General features: G+C 38.2%; 1 protein-coding gene and 1 non-coding gene across 4 annotated transcripts in view; both read left to right on the forward strand.

The window, feature by feature from the left end:
• Positions 1–13,806, forward strand: part of LOC145980380 (NACHT and WD repeat domain-containing protein 2) — a 157,363-nt gene that overhangs the window by 21,914 nt on the left and 121,643 nt on the right. For 2 of the 3 annotated variants that reach the window (XM_083113446.1, XM_083113448.1), the window contains exon 1: positions 3,546–3,911. The exons of the other annotated variant lie outside the window; for it this stretch is intronic. The gene's annotated coding sequence lies outside the window, so the exon portion shown is untranslated. Of the gene's footprint in view, positions 1–3,545; positions 3,912–13,806 lie in introns of those variants that run through there. 3 annotated transcript variants of the gene reach the window in all.
• Positions 10,068–10,187, forward strand: LOC145980468 (U5 spliceosomal RNA). Its single transcript, XR_014440853.1, has one exon. It is a non-coding gene; the product is annotated as a U5 spliceosomal RNA (small nuclear RNA).

The raw sequence follows: 13,806 nt of genomic DNA on the forward strand, positions 1-13,806 counted from the left end.
ATTCGAATGGTAATATTATGGCGATATTTTATTACAAATAATATTTTTTCTGTGATTTACAGGCTGTAAGTCACAGTAATGAACTACCAGTTCAAAAAAGAACAAAGAAAACAAGAGAACGCTTTTACCAGCGACATTAGAAGCACTGTCCAATTTCAAGAGAGATACTCTGAGATATTCATGGGATATTTCTGCCTTGTAGGGTTTGAAATTGACGAGTATGCCAGGAGGCGATGTAATTTTAATTGCATCGATTGTTTTTGGAGTAATGAAAAATGCAAACAGAATCGATACCAAGATTTGAAACACATGTGATTCACAACAGCACCTGACATGACTACAAAGAACGCAACTGTCTTTTAATTACGGTGCATTCCCCATACATGAGAGCTTCGGCTCTCAGTGTAGATTTAAGCAGATAACTTTTAACCACAACAACTAGTGGGTTAATTCGAGAAAGCTGACTTATAAGTGCTCCAGGGTAGTGTACTGGCTAACGTTGTCGCCTTGTAGTCAATTGGTCCCGGGCATGGGCGTCGGAAGGGGGGGGGGTAGTTGAACGGGTCGGTGGACCACCCTGGAAAGTTCATTAAGTTAGTATTCGAACAGAAAAATCAAAGTAAAAATGCATTAGATCGAAAACATTGAGGGAAAAGTACAGGAACAAGGTTATAGTCTACCATTTCATCCAAAGAACAAATGGTTCCACAGTTTTCAAAATTCTAATAATTACAGATGTAGGTGCAACGTCACACAACAAAGTTTATGAAAAAAACCCTAACAATTAAAGCCTTTTTCTTGAACGAGACGTGCAATAGTTAATATCAAAATGCATTTCAGATACTAACTGCATAAAATGCAAGAGAAATAATAGAAAATAGTTGTGCTGGTATTTACTTGTTTGGTGGATCGAGTCTCCCCATTTATATAATAATAATAATAATAATAATAATAATAATAATAATAATTATTATTATTATTATTTCGAATAAAATTTATTTCTGTTAGTTTATAATATTTATTATTGTATAATAACATTTGTAACCGTGGTAATAATACTTATTATTTTTCTACAATTCAACTTTTATCATTTGCCCGACTCCCCCTGCAAAAAGTTCTGGCGACGCCCATGGTTCTGGGTTCGATATTCTGTGAAGCCACATTTCACAATGGTTCGGATCCACGTTACATTGTAGGACCAGTCCCGATCATATCTGAGCATAAAGTGGATTGAACTTAAAACTCTGACAACTCCCCTTTGTTGGTTGAAATGATTTTGACCGAACATTATATAGCTCAAAAACCAGGCGACCAAGATGATTTGCATAAGCTTTGCTAAGCCCCGCGACAAGTTAAGTTTGCAGCAACTTTTCGCCCATGTAGACCCAAACGTGCGCGCAGAATATAGTTCCGCTGCAATACTGTCGATTTTCTCAAAGTCTGTGATACGAACAGCTCGGCGGTCGAGGCAAGACTCGCACGGGAGATGCTGAGAGCAGTTCTCGCGCGGTTTAATACATAAAACCTGCTGCGAACTTAACCTGTCGCGGGGTATAGCTGGAGACATGACGTTCTCACTGAACCTTTAAGGATTTTGCTACAAATTCCAATAGGATTGTCAAATCCTTATATACGAGGGTAGACAATTGAGTTGTGTGAATATTGTCGTAATTTGTTACTGTTGTGATCAACATTTCCCTCACAACACCAGAAGTTCAGAGTTACGTGTCGAACCTGGTACCCTTGGATTCCAAGAAAGTTGTAACTTCTGTGACAAATCTTGAAATATTTTTTTGTCTAGCACACAGATAGTGTGACCTAAAATCGAACTACTAGTAGGCCTAGCGCCAAAAATCTATTTCTTTCATAGTAGTTTCCTATTTGGGCAATTTATGGCGACGTGTGATACTGCACTGGAAATAATGATCATACTCTGTGTTAATGACCTTTGAAACTTGGTGACAACCACACAGGCCCGTAGCCAGGATGTTATATGGGGGGCCTCATCCCTTATCAGCACAGGCGTCGCCAGAAATATTTGTAGAGGGGGCAGGCCACTAATAAGACATAATTAGTAGAAATAATAATGACAATAATAATTATTACCACAGTTATAATTGTCATTTTACAATTATAAGTTATTAAAAATAAACCAATCTTAATTCCAAATATATTGTTATTATTATTATTATATAAATGTAAAGACTTGTTACTCGATCCACCGTATGAGTGAATATCAAACACTGTTGTCCATTATTTTTATTACCCCCAGGTATCTCAGTCGTTATGGCGTCTGACTACCATGCGATAGACCCGGGTTCGATCCCCGGCGGGGGAGAACAGGAATTGTTTCCGCCTGTTTAAGCGGCTCCGGCGCCCACCCAGCGTCGTATAAAATGGGTACCTGGAGGAAACCTTGGGGGGGGGGGGGGTAAAGACGGCCTGGGCCGTGGTGCTGATCACATCACCCCCACCTTCGACCGTGATCAAGAAAGTGTGGGGCCCTAACTCCACACCCCCTATACGCCTTCATGGCGTGGTGTAAAGCACAGGGGAGCACTTTGCCTTTTATTATATACAGTTAGTGTACTGAAATTCATAGTTATTGTATTTTGTTATTAACTTTTACACATTCCGTTTAAAAAAAAGGCTTGAAAAGTTTGGGTCAAATTTTACTCATAAAGTTTATATTGTGTGACCTGTCACAAAGAAAACTATAAGTTTTGGAAGCTGTGGATCCATTTATTCTTTGGATTAAATGGTAGAATATAAAACTATAACCTGGTTTCTCTGTTAAACACTAAACTTTTTCGATCTAATGTTTATTCCTGCTAAGGAAGTAAAATTAATTACCGCTACACACTATTTAAATTAGATATTTGTGGGATTTCGGGAGAGGGGCTTCAGCCCCATTAGCCGTCTCCCTGGCTACGTGCCTGCAACCACACTACCTTAGCGAAAGCATACGATTGTGCCCACGGTCTAATATTGTACTTTAGTATTGTGCGCGCGCACGCTTGAACGCGTACAGTACATCACGTACGCAGAAAGGAAGTACAGTAGAAATTCTTCTATGTGTACTGGCAAATGCTATTACTTAACCTCAAGGATTGATTGAAATACACAAGGTGGTGTACACGTCTTTTTTTCATTTCAACAACAACGAAAAAAATACTTTTAAAATTAAATGACTTTTCGTCCTGATTATTAGAATAAGGTTGTCGTCAGCTTAGGGAAGATTTTTCATTTCGAAGCAACAACTAGAAGACTTTTGAAGCGTATGCATCCAATGCTTTGGCATCACAGCTAGGCAACGTCCCCTCTTTTGCGCGTATGGCATCTCTGTTGACGTCATTCGGCGGGGAGTATGGGTAACCCTCTATCTTCCCCTGACTACCAGTGCCTTTGAAGTTCCCGTTTAATCTCTCGAAAATGTCTCACAGCGCTGTAGTACTGGCAGCATCCACAACGCTTGCGCACAGCAAGAAATGCATTGATTATTTTCCTGACCGTGTCGGGAGATTCCATTTATAGTCCCAGGGAAAGGGGCTCCACGCTGATCCAATGTACGCGCACAATTCTACTGTACCGATTACTCGCGCTTCTGTCGGACCCTAGGCTCCAAATTTAGCTTCATTCCTCGGGTCGTACAGGACTGGAGGCCGTGGGCGAACGCAAGACTGGAAATCTCCAGTTGTTTCGCTTTTAAGTTGATGATTGCCGAAGCAAAGTGGCTTGCACCGGTTTACTCGGAAGGTCGGGAACAAGTTTAGCCAAGACTCGATTCGCCGCAACAAACCGCCCCGGTTTTGGGGGAAGGGGACTGGTTCCATTCCAGCTGAGTGATACAAGTGGAGTTAATCTATATATCTGGACGTCAATATGGCCGATGGACTAATCTATGCCTGGAGGTAAGTGGCTTGAAATGGTTACTCAGCAAGCAGAATTGCTGTTAGAACTTTCCTTTTTGTACTAGCATGCTTATTGATTGACAATATTTGACCCTTAAGCTGGCGAGAGAAAGATTGGAAACAGGTGGGAGAATACGGTACCGGAAACGATGTCATGTTTCTTTTTTATGCACTGTCAAATCTTCCCTTGCATTGTACTGATAAGAAGCTACAGTTGAACATTTTCTGAAAGAAGACATGCATTTTAACTTTCATGTTTCTCTTAAACTCTTAATTGCTTTGTATGTTTCTGGAAAACACGTTACAATTAAACTTTATGGTGCTATACCGAAACTGTTCCTCCGTTATGAGCAAAAGTTCTGATATTGTTATTTTACACTGATTAGTAAAACTTAAGCTTTGATGTCACGAAATCACTTTACATGTTTGACTATCCTGATCAACTTTCATAAATGCCTCTCGTACAGCCTGTGGCTACGCGTTAAAATACATGCTTTATTTACTTTGTATTTTCGCTTTTTGTTTAGTCGATTTTCGTCTCTCTATTTCATAGAATCAACATTCTTTCCGTAGAATTCTAGTTGTTTCATTATTTACTTCCCACTTTTGACAAAGATTTAAGCTCCAATTATACTATTTAGTGTTGTATATTATGTGCCTGTTTTGCCCTTATAGCGCATTTTGGTTAGTGTTTCCTCGTTTTAGTGCACACTTTAATTATTTTAGGTAATTTAGCCTATTTATGTGCCTGCTTTACATGTGCTTCCGAATTGATAAAGAGAATAGAGATGTATCTTTTAGTCCACTGGCAACCCTAACCTACTTTTATAGAAAGTCATATTTTCAACCAAGTAATCTTAATTTCGGAGGTTCAGGAGGTGTCAGGCTCGAATCCCTGAGTTATTTTACTCCTGATTTTCCTCAGCCACTCAAGGTGAATGCTGAGACGATACGCTCAACGAAAACCACAAACACTTCTTAACAACTTATAGTAGTGACTCGTCCCAGTACTCACCCCCCTCCCTCGGCAGTTCTGACGTCGTATTAACGTCAAAATGAACGAACCAATGGCAGCATTGAAAACACTCGTGTGTAGATTGCACTATAGGTACCCATTGACATGTTCAATTGACGTTAACACAACGCTAAAAGTACAGTTTCTAAGTGTCGTGTGCGTAGTAATAACCATAATACTCAGAGGCGAAGCATGGTAGAAATTGCACAACTGCATGTCGTCTATTTGCCCGTCCTCCCTACCCTTGACCCATTAAAAACTTGCAAAATATTCACGAAGATAACAATTTAAGTAAGGATTGTATCGAGACGAGACGAAACAATGTCTCGCTCTGGAAGGACTTGTCCCAGTCTCGTTTCTTGTCCCGAGATATATAATACAGGGTGGTTCATAAAAAACGGATATATTTCATTGTCAATGTATGTTAACAAGAATAAGCTAACAGCAAGATATTACATCAGTTATGTAGCAATGTCCCCCCCCCCCCCCCGCCTGAAGGCACAGCTGGACACGTCGTTCCATGTTGCTGGCTGTTCTTGGGAGTATGCTGTTGCCAATACCGTTGATTTCGTTTGTGAAGTTATTCTCCAATTCGTCCCAGGTCCGAGGGCGTGTAGATTTTTCCTTAAGATACTACCACAGAAGACTGGGGTGTCAAACCAGGTAACCTCGATGGCCATAAGTTTAAGGGAATTATCCAGATCAGCGCCGAGGACTTTTTGTATGACACATGGCGCCATCCTGTTGAAAGTACCATGTCATTCAGTTGCTCAACAAACACCATGAAAATTCGTAGCGTGTCCTGCATCTTCAGAACGACTGAGGCAATATGGCGACGACAGCTGCCCAGCTGCGCACTCTGGTGAGTGTATGGAATCTCCCAGATGTCCTGCGTCATCTGAAACTAAGACGGCGCATGACGATATATTCCTGTTGAAATAAAACGAGAGAGAAATGTGTTAGTTTTATATAAATCACCCTGTATAAGCAACATATAGCTACAGCTGGTCACTGTACAAATTTTCACAACTTTTCTTAATAACATTATCGAGACTGATGCAGACAATTTTCACTTTTTTATTTAATCGACAGATTTCAGTGTTGAACCTTGCATAACATTTATTTGACGATGCGAAAAACATAAATAACCGAGATATTTAACCCTGAAAATTGACGGGCCTAGTGCGGAGCACAGCCAGCTGCTAACAATCGCTAAAATTAATTTATAAGACCTCTAAACCTGATTCTCTTTGTTACCCTGCCCCCGAGTCAGGGCAACAGTGTTTTTTTTTCTTATTGCAATATTTATTAATATGTTAATTAATTGGGTAATCAAATGTATAAACATATATATGTGATTAGTGTAAATCAATTTATTATGCATTTTTAGGTTCATATTATTCCATGTATAAATACCATGTAGCTCTCTGTTCTTTCTTCGTGTTTCGAACGTTCAAAAGAAAGGCGGGCTTAAAAATTTTGAAAGGAGGGCCGTTGGCAACAGACGCCAACAAAACGTATATAAACTCCCAGATGAGAGTAGGGGAGGTCGGCTGTTGGAACTGAGACTTGGAAGGGAGAGGCTGTTTTTGCTTCGGTTAGCTAGGACCGGAGGACAGGTCTCCCGAAACGGATGCTGTAAGAGATTGGATTGCCGGGCAAGCTAGTGCCTTGGTGTCCAGTTTACAGGTAAAAAGGTAGTTGTACTGGATGTTATTTTGAAGTAATTACGGTGCGCCGGGCAGCCTAGTGCCTTGTCACCGTGGAGGTTGAGAAATGTACACGTCGGGCGGCCTAGCGCCTGTTAAGACGTTTCTTGGAGTAACGCGAGTCTACCTTGTGACAAGCGTACTTCAGATGTAATTCATAAAATGTAAAGCATCCAGGTACAAACAATAGAGATTCCAACATCAAAAATTAGAGTTTTGGCCCGATAAATAATTAGAGAAATGAACGTTCGGAAACGACATGTATATACTTTAAATTTTACGTTAATTAAACTTATAGAAAATACCAAAAATTTCCGTTTTTAATTTCACACAAGCTGGACAAGGTAATTTATCCCCCTGATCATAAAGGTTTCGCAAAAGTTATCCGTTGTCTCTTGTAGTTAATTATATAATTATGTTGACTTGTAGCAACCCACGTGCACTGTCGTACAAAGAAAGATACCCCTAGACAAATCAGAGCCGAGTACGAATTGCACGGAACCTCGAGTGCGGAGGTAAAGTGTGGGGGGGCCAGGCGAGTAACATCTTAGACTATCCACATACGCATTATTAGCGGAATTGTAGGGTAGAAATTGTTAGGTTAGGGGCGACAGGTTTAGAGCTATTAGCAATTAGTTTTATTGCCTGTAAACAGCTGGATGTGCTCCACACCAGGCCCGAAGTATGTCTAATTCTCGTATCCCCGAACAATTTCACTGTTCCTTAAAAGAAATATCGTTGTATGCACCCATACACACGTCATAATAATAATAATAATAAACCACGGAAATTCTAACACTCCTAAAATAACAGCATAATTTTGCTAACACCTAACCAAGTAAGACTTATCACTAGACCTCGGATTTTTAGGTTCTGAAAAGTGTGCTTTTAGGTTCCTAAAATAGGCTCTAAAATCCTAAATCAGGTTCTAAAAATCCTAAAGTAGGCTCTTAAAATCCTAAAATAGGCTCTAAAAATCCTAAAGTAGGCTCTTAAAATCCTAAAATAGGTTCTAAAATCCTAAAGTAGGCTCTTAAAATCCTAAAATAGGCTCTAAAATCCTAAAATAGGTTCTAAAAATCCTAAAGTAGGCTCTTAAAATCCTAAAATAAAACTATCGTCAAGTAATATACACACTGACCTTGAAAATATGCATATCCCGTCACGTAATTAGTTGCAGAGGCGAGAAGTATATTCGCGAACGAGTTAGTATCCATGCGATCAGCGTTTATCCAATTTGTTGTATCTATTTGTAGTCACGGACACTTCTGGGCTGTAACGATACCATTTACTTTCAATAGAGTCGTTACAACCCAGAAGTGTCTGTGACTGTACCATACATACACACAGATAGCGGAAATTCTTACAATATAAAACCTAATATTCCTAACCTAACAAAAACCGTACAATTACTATCAGCAGTAACATGCTAAATTATACCACATAAAAGAAAAAAAACGTTACCTCGCTATAAATCAGCTCTGCTAGCTGAAAATAACACAAAATGTTTATATTTTACAGTCGCTTCATAAACAGTGCAAAATTTTCCACCTCGACGCTTCGTTTTGACGCTACCTTCTTTACGCCAGAGTATCTGGGTTCGAAACCCGGGCTGGGCATATCATCACTCACCATCATAATCGCGATTAGCCAAAAAATGGCAGAAGAGCGAAATAAAATAAACCAGATTAATCAATCAATCAATCGAAGCTACCTTCCCTCGAAAAAAAACAGTTTATCGTGAATATGTATGCAACAGCACAGCACGTGTTCATAGTTTTCACTCGTTGATTTATTTTACAATTACAATATATGACTTGTCTGCAAATAATCAGGCAGATTATCATTTGGTATGTAAGAAGAAGGTAAACAGTCAAATATAATTAGTTTAGGTATTTTTTTTTCAAAGTGTCGGACATGAAGTTGCCATCTCGTCTCGACAAGTCTCGAAGCGAAAGACCAGGCCCGGTCTCGTTTTGATTTTTACAAACCAGCTCGGTCTCGATACCACCCCTAAAGTGTTATGTCGTATGTTCATATTACAATAATACTGACAAGAAGGCAGAAACCATATATCTAGAAATATATTTCAGGGGTTGAGGGTTTAAACTAAGTGTTTTATAATAATAATAATAATAATAATAATAATGTTTACATTAAAATAATTACAATAAATAAATTAACAACTATTAATTAAAATGTGCAAATTAACTAATATTCTATTATTATTACATGAATAGGTAAATACGGTATAAGAATAGTGATATAACTTACAGAACGTATTCATTATCTAGTTTCGTGTAGTTAAGATCGACAACATTTGTATGAGAATAACTGCCCTGGAAAAAATAATGTACAATAGATAATGAATAGAATATTTATTGAAGAACAAAAAAGGATGTTGGGTCTAGGTGACGAAAAGTAAAAGTTCCTGATTAATATTTTATGCATGTTATCATAAGTACCGTAATCGGTATATATGTACTACTTATGTATATATTGGTAATGAATTTCACTTCCTTAGCAGGATTAAACATCTTGTATAATAAGTTGTAATGTAAAATTCATCTTCAGGTCATCTACCCCCCACTTTTTCGTGGGGCCTCCCCCATGGCGCAGTGGTAGCGTCATTGCCTTGTAATCAAGGGGTCCCGGGTTCGATACCCGGTGGAGGCACAAGTGGTTCGGATCCCACTTTAAACTGTAGGCCCAGTCCCGATTAGCCTTATTGTGCATAAAGTGGACTTAAAACACCAACTCACCCCCAACTTACCCACTTTTTCGCCTTTACATTACGGCTGCTGATTATGGATGAGCGCCCCCCTCCCCCCCAAATACAATTCTGGCTGCGGGCCTGTCCCAGTGTATTAAGTAACTATTACACACTATTACAAAAGTTGCATGCGTCTTGATTCTCTGCCAAACAAATCCAGGACATCAGTTAGTGGCATTTCACTGTTGCAATTATGAAAGTTTCTTTTCCAAATTAAGTATCTGCAGAATATTCTTAAACAATGATTCAAAATAAGGTGCATTTGCCGACGCCCATGTACATATTCAAGGACAATTTAAATAATTCGAAATTCCACTTTTATGCAATTCACTTGTGAACCTGAATAATATTAATATTTGAACGTGAACGAGTAAAACTTTTGCAAAACACCACGAGAAATTGAAGTTTGAAATCGCACCACTAGATGGCAGTAAAAGAAGTAGAAAGTATATTTTTTTATATTTGTGATTAGTGATATCAAAATCAAAAAGCAAAATACCATTTATAATATAATTTGACATTAATATAATGTACATTAGCTATTGCAAAACCCAAATCAATTCTACGGAAAACTATTCATTCAGTGTTTATTTTACTTAAAACCTCACAGTCGGAATGAATAGATTTTCCTTCAAAGAAGGATGAACGGCCAATTTCTGTAACTCTGGCTTCCCTTCAAAACGATTAAATCTTTCGCCTTTTACTAAAGATTTCCGTGGAGGGGAGCGAAAGATGAGTTTATAACAAATTTTTCGTATGGCTCGGCTAACGCTGGGCCAAGTAATTGAATTAAAAAATAATTTTTCGACTAATAGTTGAAGAATATATTTCATCAATTTGCTTCTTGGATTAACTTGAGTAAAAATGGTGATAATTGTTATCACAACAAATTATATCGATATTTTACAATAATAAACAAGTAGGGAGACTTTGCTATTCTACTCGATCCACGAGATGAGTGAATGTCCAGCAGAACAGTTTTCCACTATTTTGTTTTGTATTTAATACAGTTAGTGTTCTGAATTTAGTTATTGTATTTTTTTATGAACTTTTACACACCTTGTTCAAGAAATTTTACTTATAAGTTTATGTTGTGAGACTTATCACATAGAACAAATATTTTTTTTCTATTTTGGAAATTGTGGGACCATTTATTCTTCGGATTAAATAATTCAATATGAAAATATAACCTACTTCTTTTTTTTTTAAACTATTTTTAGATAATATGCAGATTATACTTTGGGTTATTCTCTTCGAATACTAACTAAATTAACAATAAAAGCAACTAGTTTCTGCCTTTTTGTAACTTGAAATGACCGATCGACTTAGCTGTTCGATCCATCCCCCTTTTCCCTGCCGACGCCCATGCACTAAAGGAAGAAATGTCTGATCTATTTGTTTTGATTCACGTGTTCGTTCGTTATTAGAACGAACATTGAGTTACTGGCAATTGATACGAAAACGTAATAGTTATGTGCATATAATATTTTATGTAAAAACTAGGGCTCTGCCGATACCACTTTGAACCAATACCCACATCGATTTCCACAGATACCGATGCTTGTTGTTCAAAATATTGATTAATAATAATAGGGTGTGAGTATTCCACTCCAGTTATAAGCATCAATTTTCCAAGAGTTTTGATTATACGAGGGGAGTTCAAAAAGTTGCGATATTCACCTATGTCTTTTCTACATAACCAATGTTACACATTTTCCCCACCGTCGCAAACACTTGCGAATATATCATCTTTGTAAAACGCTGGAGATTGGGCCTTTAGCCACGCCTCTGTCGAGGATATGACGTCATTGTCATCTTGAAAATGCAAAACCTTCTTCATATTAGGGAAGAGGAAGAAATCCGAAGGTGCAATATCCGGGGAATATGGAGGATAAATCAAAATATCATAGCTCCATACTCAAGTGCTTTGAAGAGAACACGATGAGATGCATGGGCAGGTGGATTGTCATTCAGGATGAGCACACCTTTAGACAGTATTCCTCGCCTACAAATTTTTGCGATACACTGACATCGGCTCACTCTTAAGAGAGAGCCGGCCCCCGTGGCCGAGTTGTTAGACCATTGCCCTACTACAACAGGGGTCACGTATTCGAATCCCGGCCTGGGCATGGATGTTTGTGAGTGTCCATTCATCAATTTCATCGCATCATCACTCATCCCCATCTTCGCAAATTAACCAAAAGTGGCACAAAAGCGAAGTAATATAAAGCAAATCAATCAATGCAATCAATGAACCTTAATAGAGACTGAAGGTAACTGCGTATGGCAACATGCCATGAATGCTTGTAGGCGGTGTGGAGATAGGGCTGTACCTAAATGTGGAGGTGATGTGATCAGCACCACGCTCGGGCCTCATTTATCCCCAGGAACCCATTTATTAAAGGCTAGATGAACCCCAGAGCCTCCTTATGAAAGATGTCGGGAAATTTTACACCTGAGATCATCCCGAGAATCAAACCCGTGCTTTCCGCGTGAAGCCAGACCCCCCCAACCGACTGGACCATTGCGACTCTCTACTTATACGAGGCAAAATATCTCATATCTAGGGCCCGGGACTTTATGTCCCATAAAACTGTAAAATATGTATGTAATTATGTCATTTAAATTGGAAAATATGTCATCAAAAATTACAAATATGTCAGAAAATGCAGAAATATTCCCAATAAAGCCAAAAATATGCACAACAGTACTCTCACATTTCTCCCATAGCCGTTTGACTGATTTTTGTGAAAAGCGAAAAAGGCAAAGAAATGAGAACGAAACTTCTTTACTTCCCGTGCAACAATGAAAGAGAACATTTTTCCTCAATAATGTTTGCATGGCTATCAATTGGCGGCGGGATGGAAAAGGTGGGGTATTATTGTTCTGTACTAAGAAAAGACTGCACCTTTCTTCCTGCTAGTCCTGCTAGTCCGTTGTGCTAAAGCTACGAAGAAAGAAAAAAAATATGAAATAACCGATTATGTGCGAGAGAATTACGAAATTATACAGAAATATGTCTTATTACAACAAAATTGAAGAAATATGTTGTAAAAACGCGAAATTGGTGAAATATGTCAAAATATGCTTTGTCAAGTTTGTCTATTTCGGCTGATTTTCATCAGATATGTAAAGATCTCACCCCAATATTAGATCCGAAGCCAAATGAAAAATATGTTATAACATAAAGTCCCTGGCCCCACTCATATCCATCGCCGCGGCAAGTAAAATATTGAGGCCGAAAGCAAGAACACTAAATTTCCGGAAACATGCCCTGTAGGTTCTTCACGGGGAAGAATTAACAAACAAAGTACATAGTTGCATATTATCCGATGAACCATTTATTCTGAATCTGGAGTAAAATAGGATTTGTATTCTTAATGTGCATAGTTTATCTTTCACTTCCCGCTGATCGCGTGCTGACCGCCCGAGCCAACTCGATATAGAGCTGGAGAATTTACTTGGATTATTATATCTGAATATTCTCTAATTTTATTTATAAATTATTTATTCACTTTATAAAATTATTTTTTAGGTTGTGATGTTTGTCTTACATGCTTTGTTTAGATTTTTTATCTCTTCGAGTATAATTATACTTTGGATTCGTCGATTTCGATGTATTAAGTTAATGTATTTAGTTTGAAGGAAGTTTCTTCCTCTTTATATGGATATTTTACTTTTTGTTGGGTTTAAGCTTTTTATTGTGTTTTTTTTAATGTATCAAATGTTCTGCATGGACAAATCACATTTTGTCCATTTAGAGTTAAGATGGTTCCTACCTTGTGAAAAGAGTTTCAGAAAGTCGCATAAGTACCACCAAGCAAATTGTCCAGCACCATGTTAATTCTCTTTGTTTGACGCAATGAGAACTCAAGCCAAATGCCAAACAAGCTGCTGGCAATCTCTGGCACACATGAAAGTTCATTCTTAAAAACACATAGGATGCAAGAGAAAAATTAATGCAAATAGTCATGTCCAATTTGCCGAGCAATACTGTACATTTCTATAAATTGGTGAGGTGATTAAGTATAATCTCTTCGTAATATAAACATTTCATGCAGCGGAATTATAACACTCTAAATACAATGGGAAAACTAGAACTATTTCTGTAAATTTTCAGTTGTCTACTGCATATGTTAACACATGCATTGTACATATAAAAGAGACTTTTAAAGCGTAGATAAGTGCAATTTCTGTATGAACTTCCGCAGTCAACTTTATCATACTCTTGAAGGCCAACTTATGCAGCAACATGATGCATACGCCAACCATCAAAGTGACGAAGTTCGCAGTGTGAAGGTTTGAAACGTTGATCGGTGATTGATGATTCACAGTTGATTTCCACCTGTTTCTGTTCCCTTTGACGAACCATCTGCTAGTAGTTTGTCCATCCATGTG

The sequence above is a fragment of the Lepisma saccharinum genome, chromosome 27 (assembly GCF_977018435.1).
Source record: "Lepisma saccharinum chromosome 27, izLepSacc3.1, whole genome shotgun sequence".
Lineage (NCBI taxonomy): Eukaryota > Metazoa > Arthropoda > Insecta > Zygentoma > Lepismatidae > Lepisma > Lepisma saccharinum.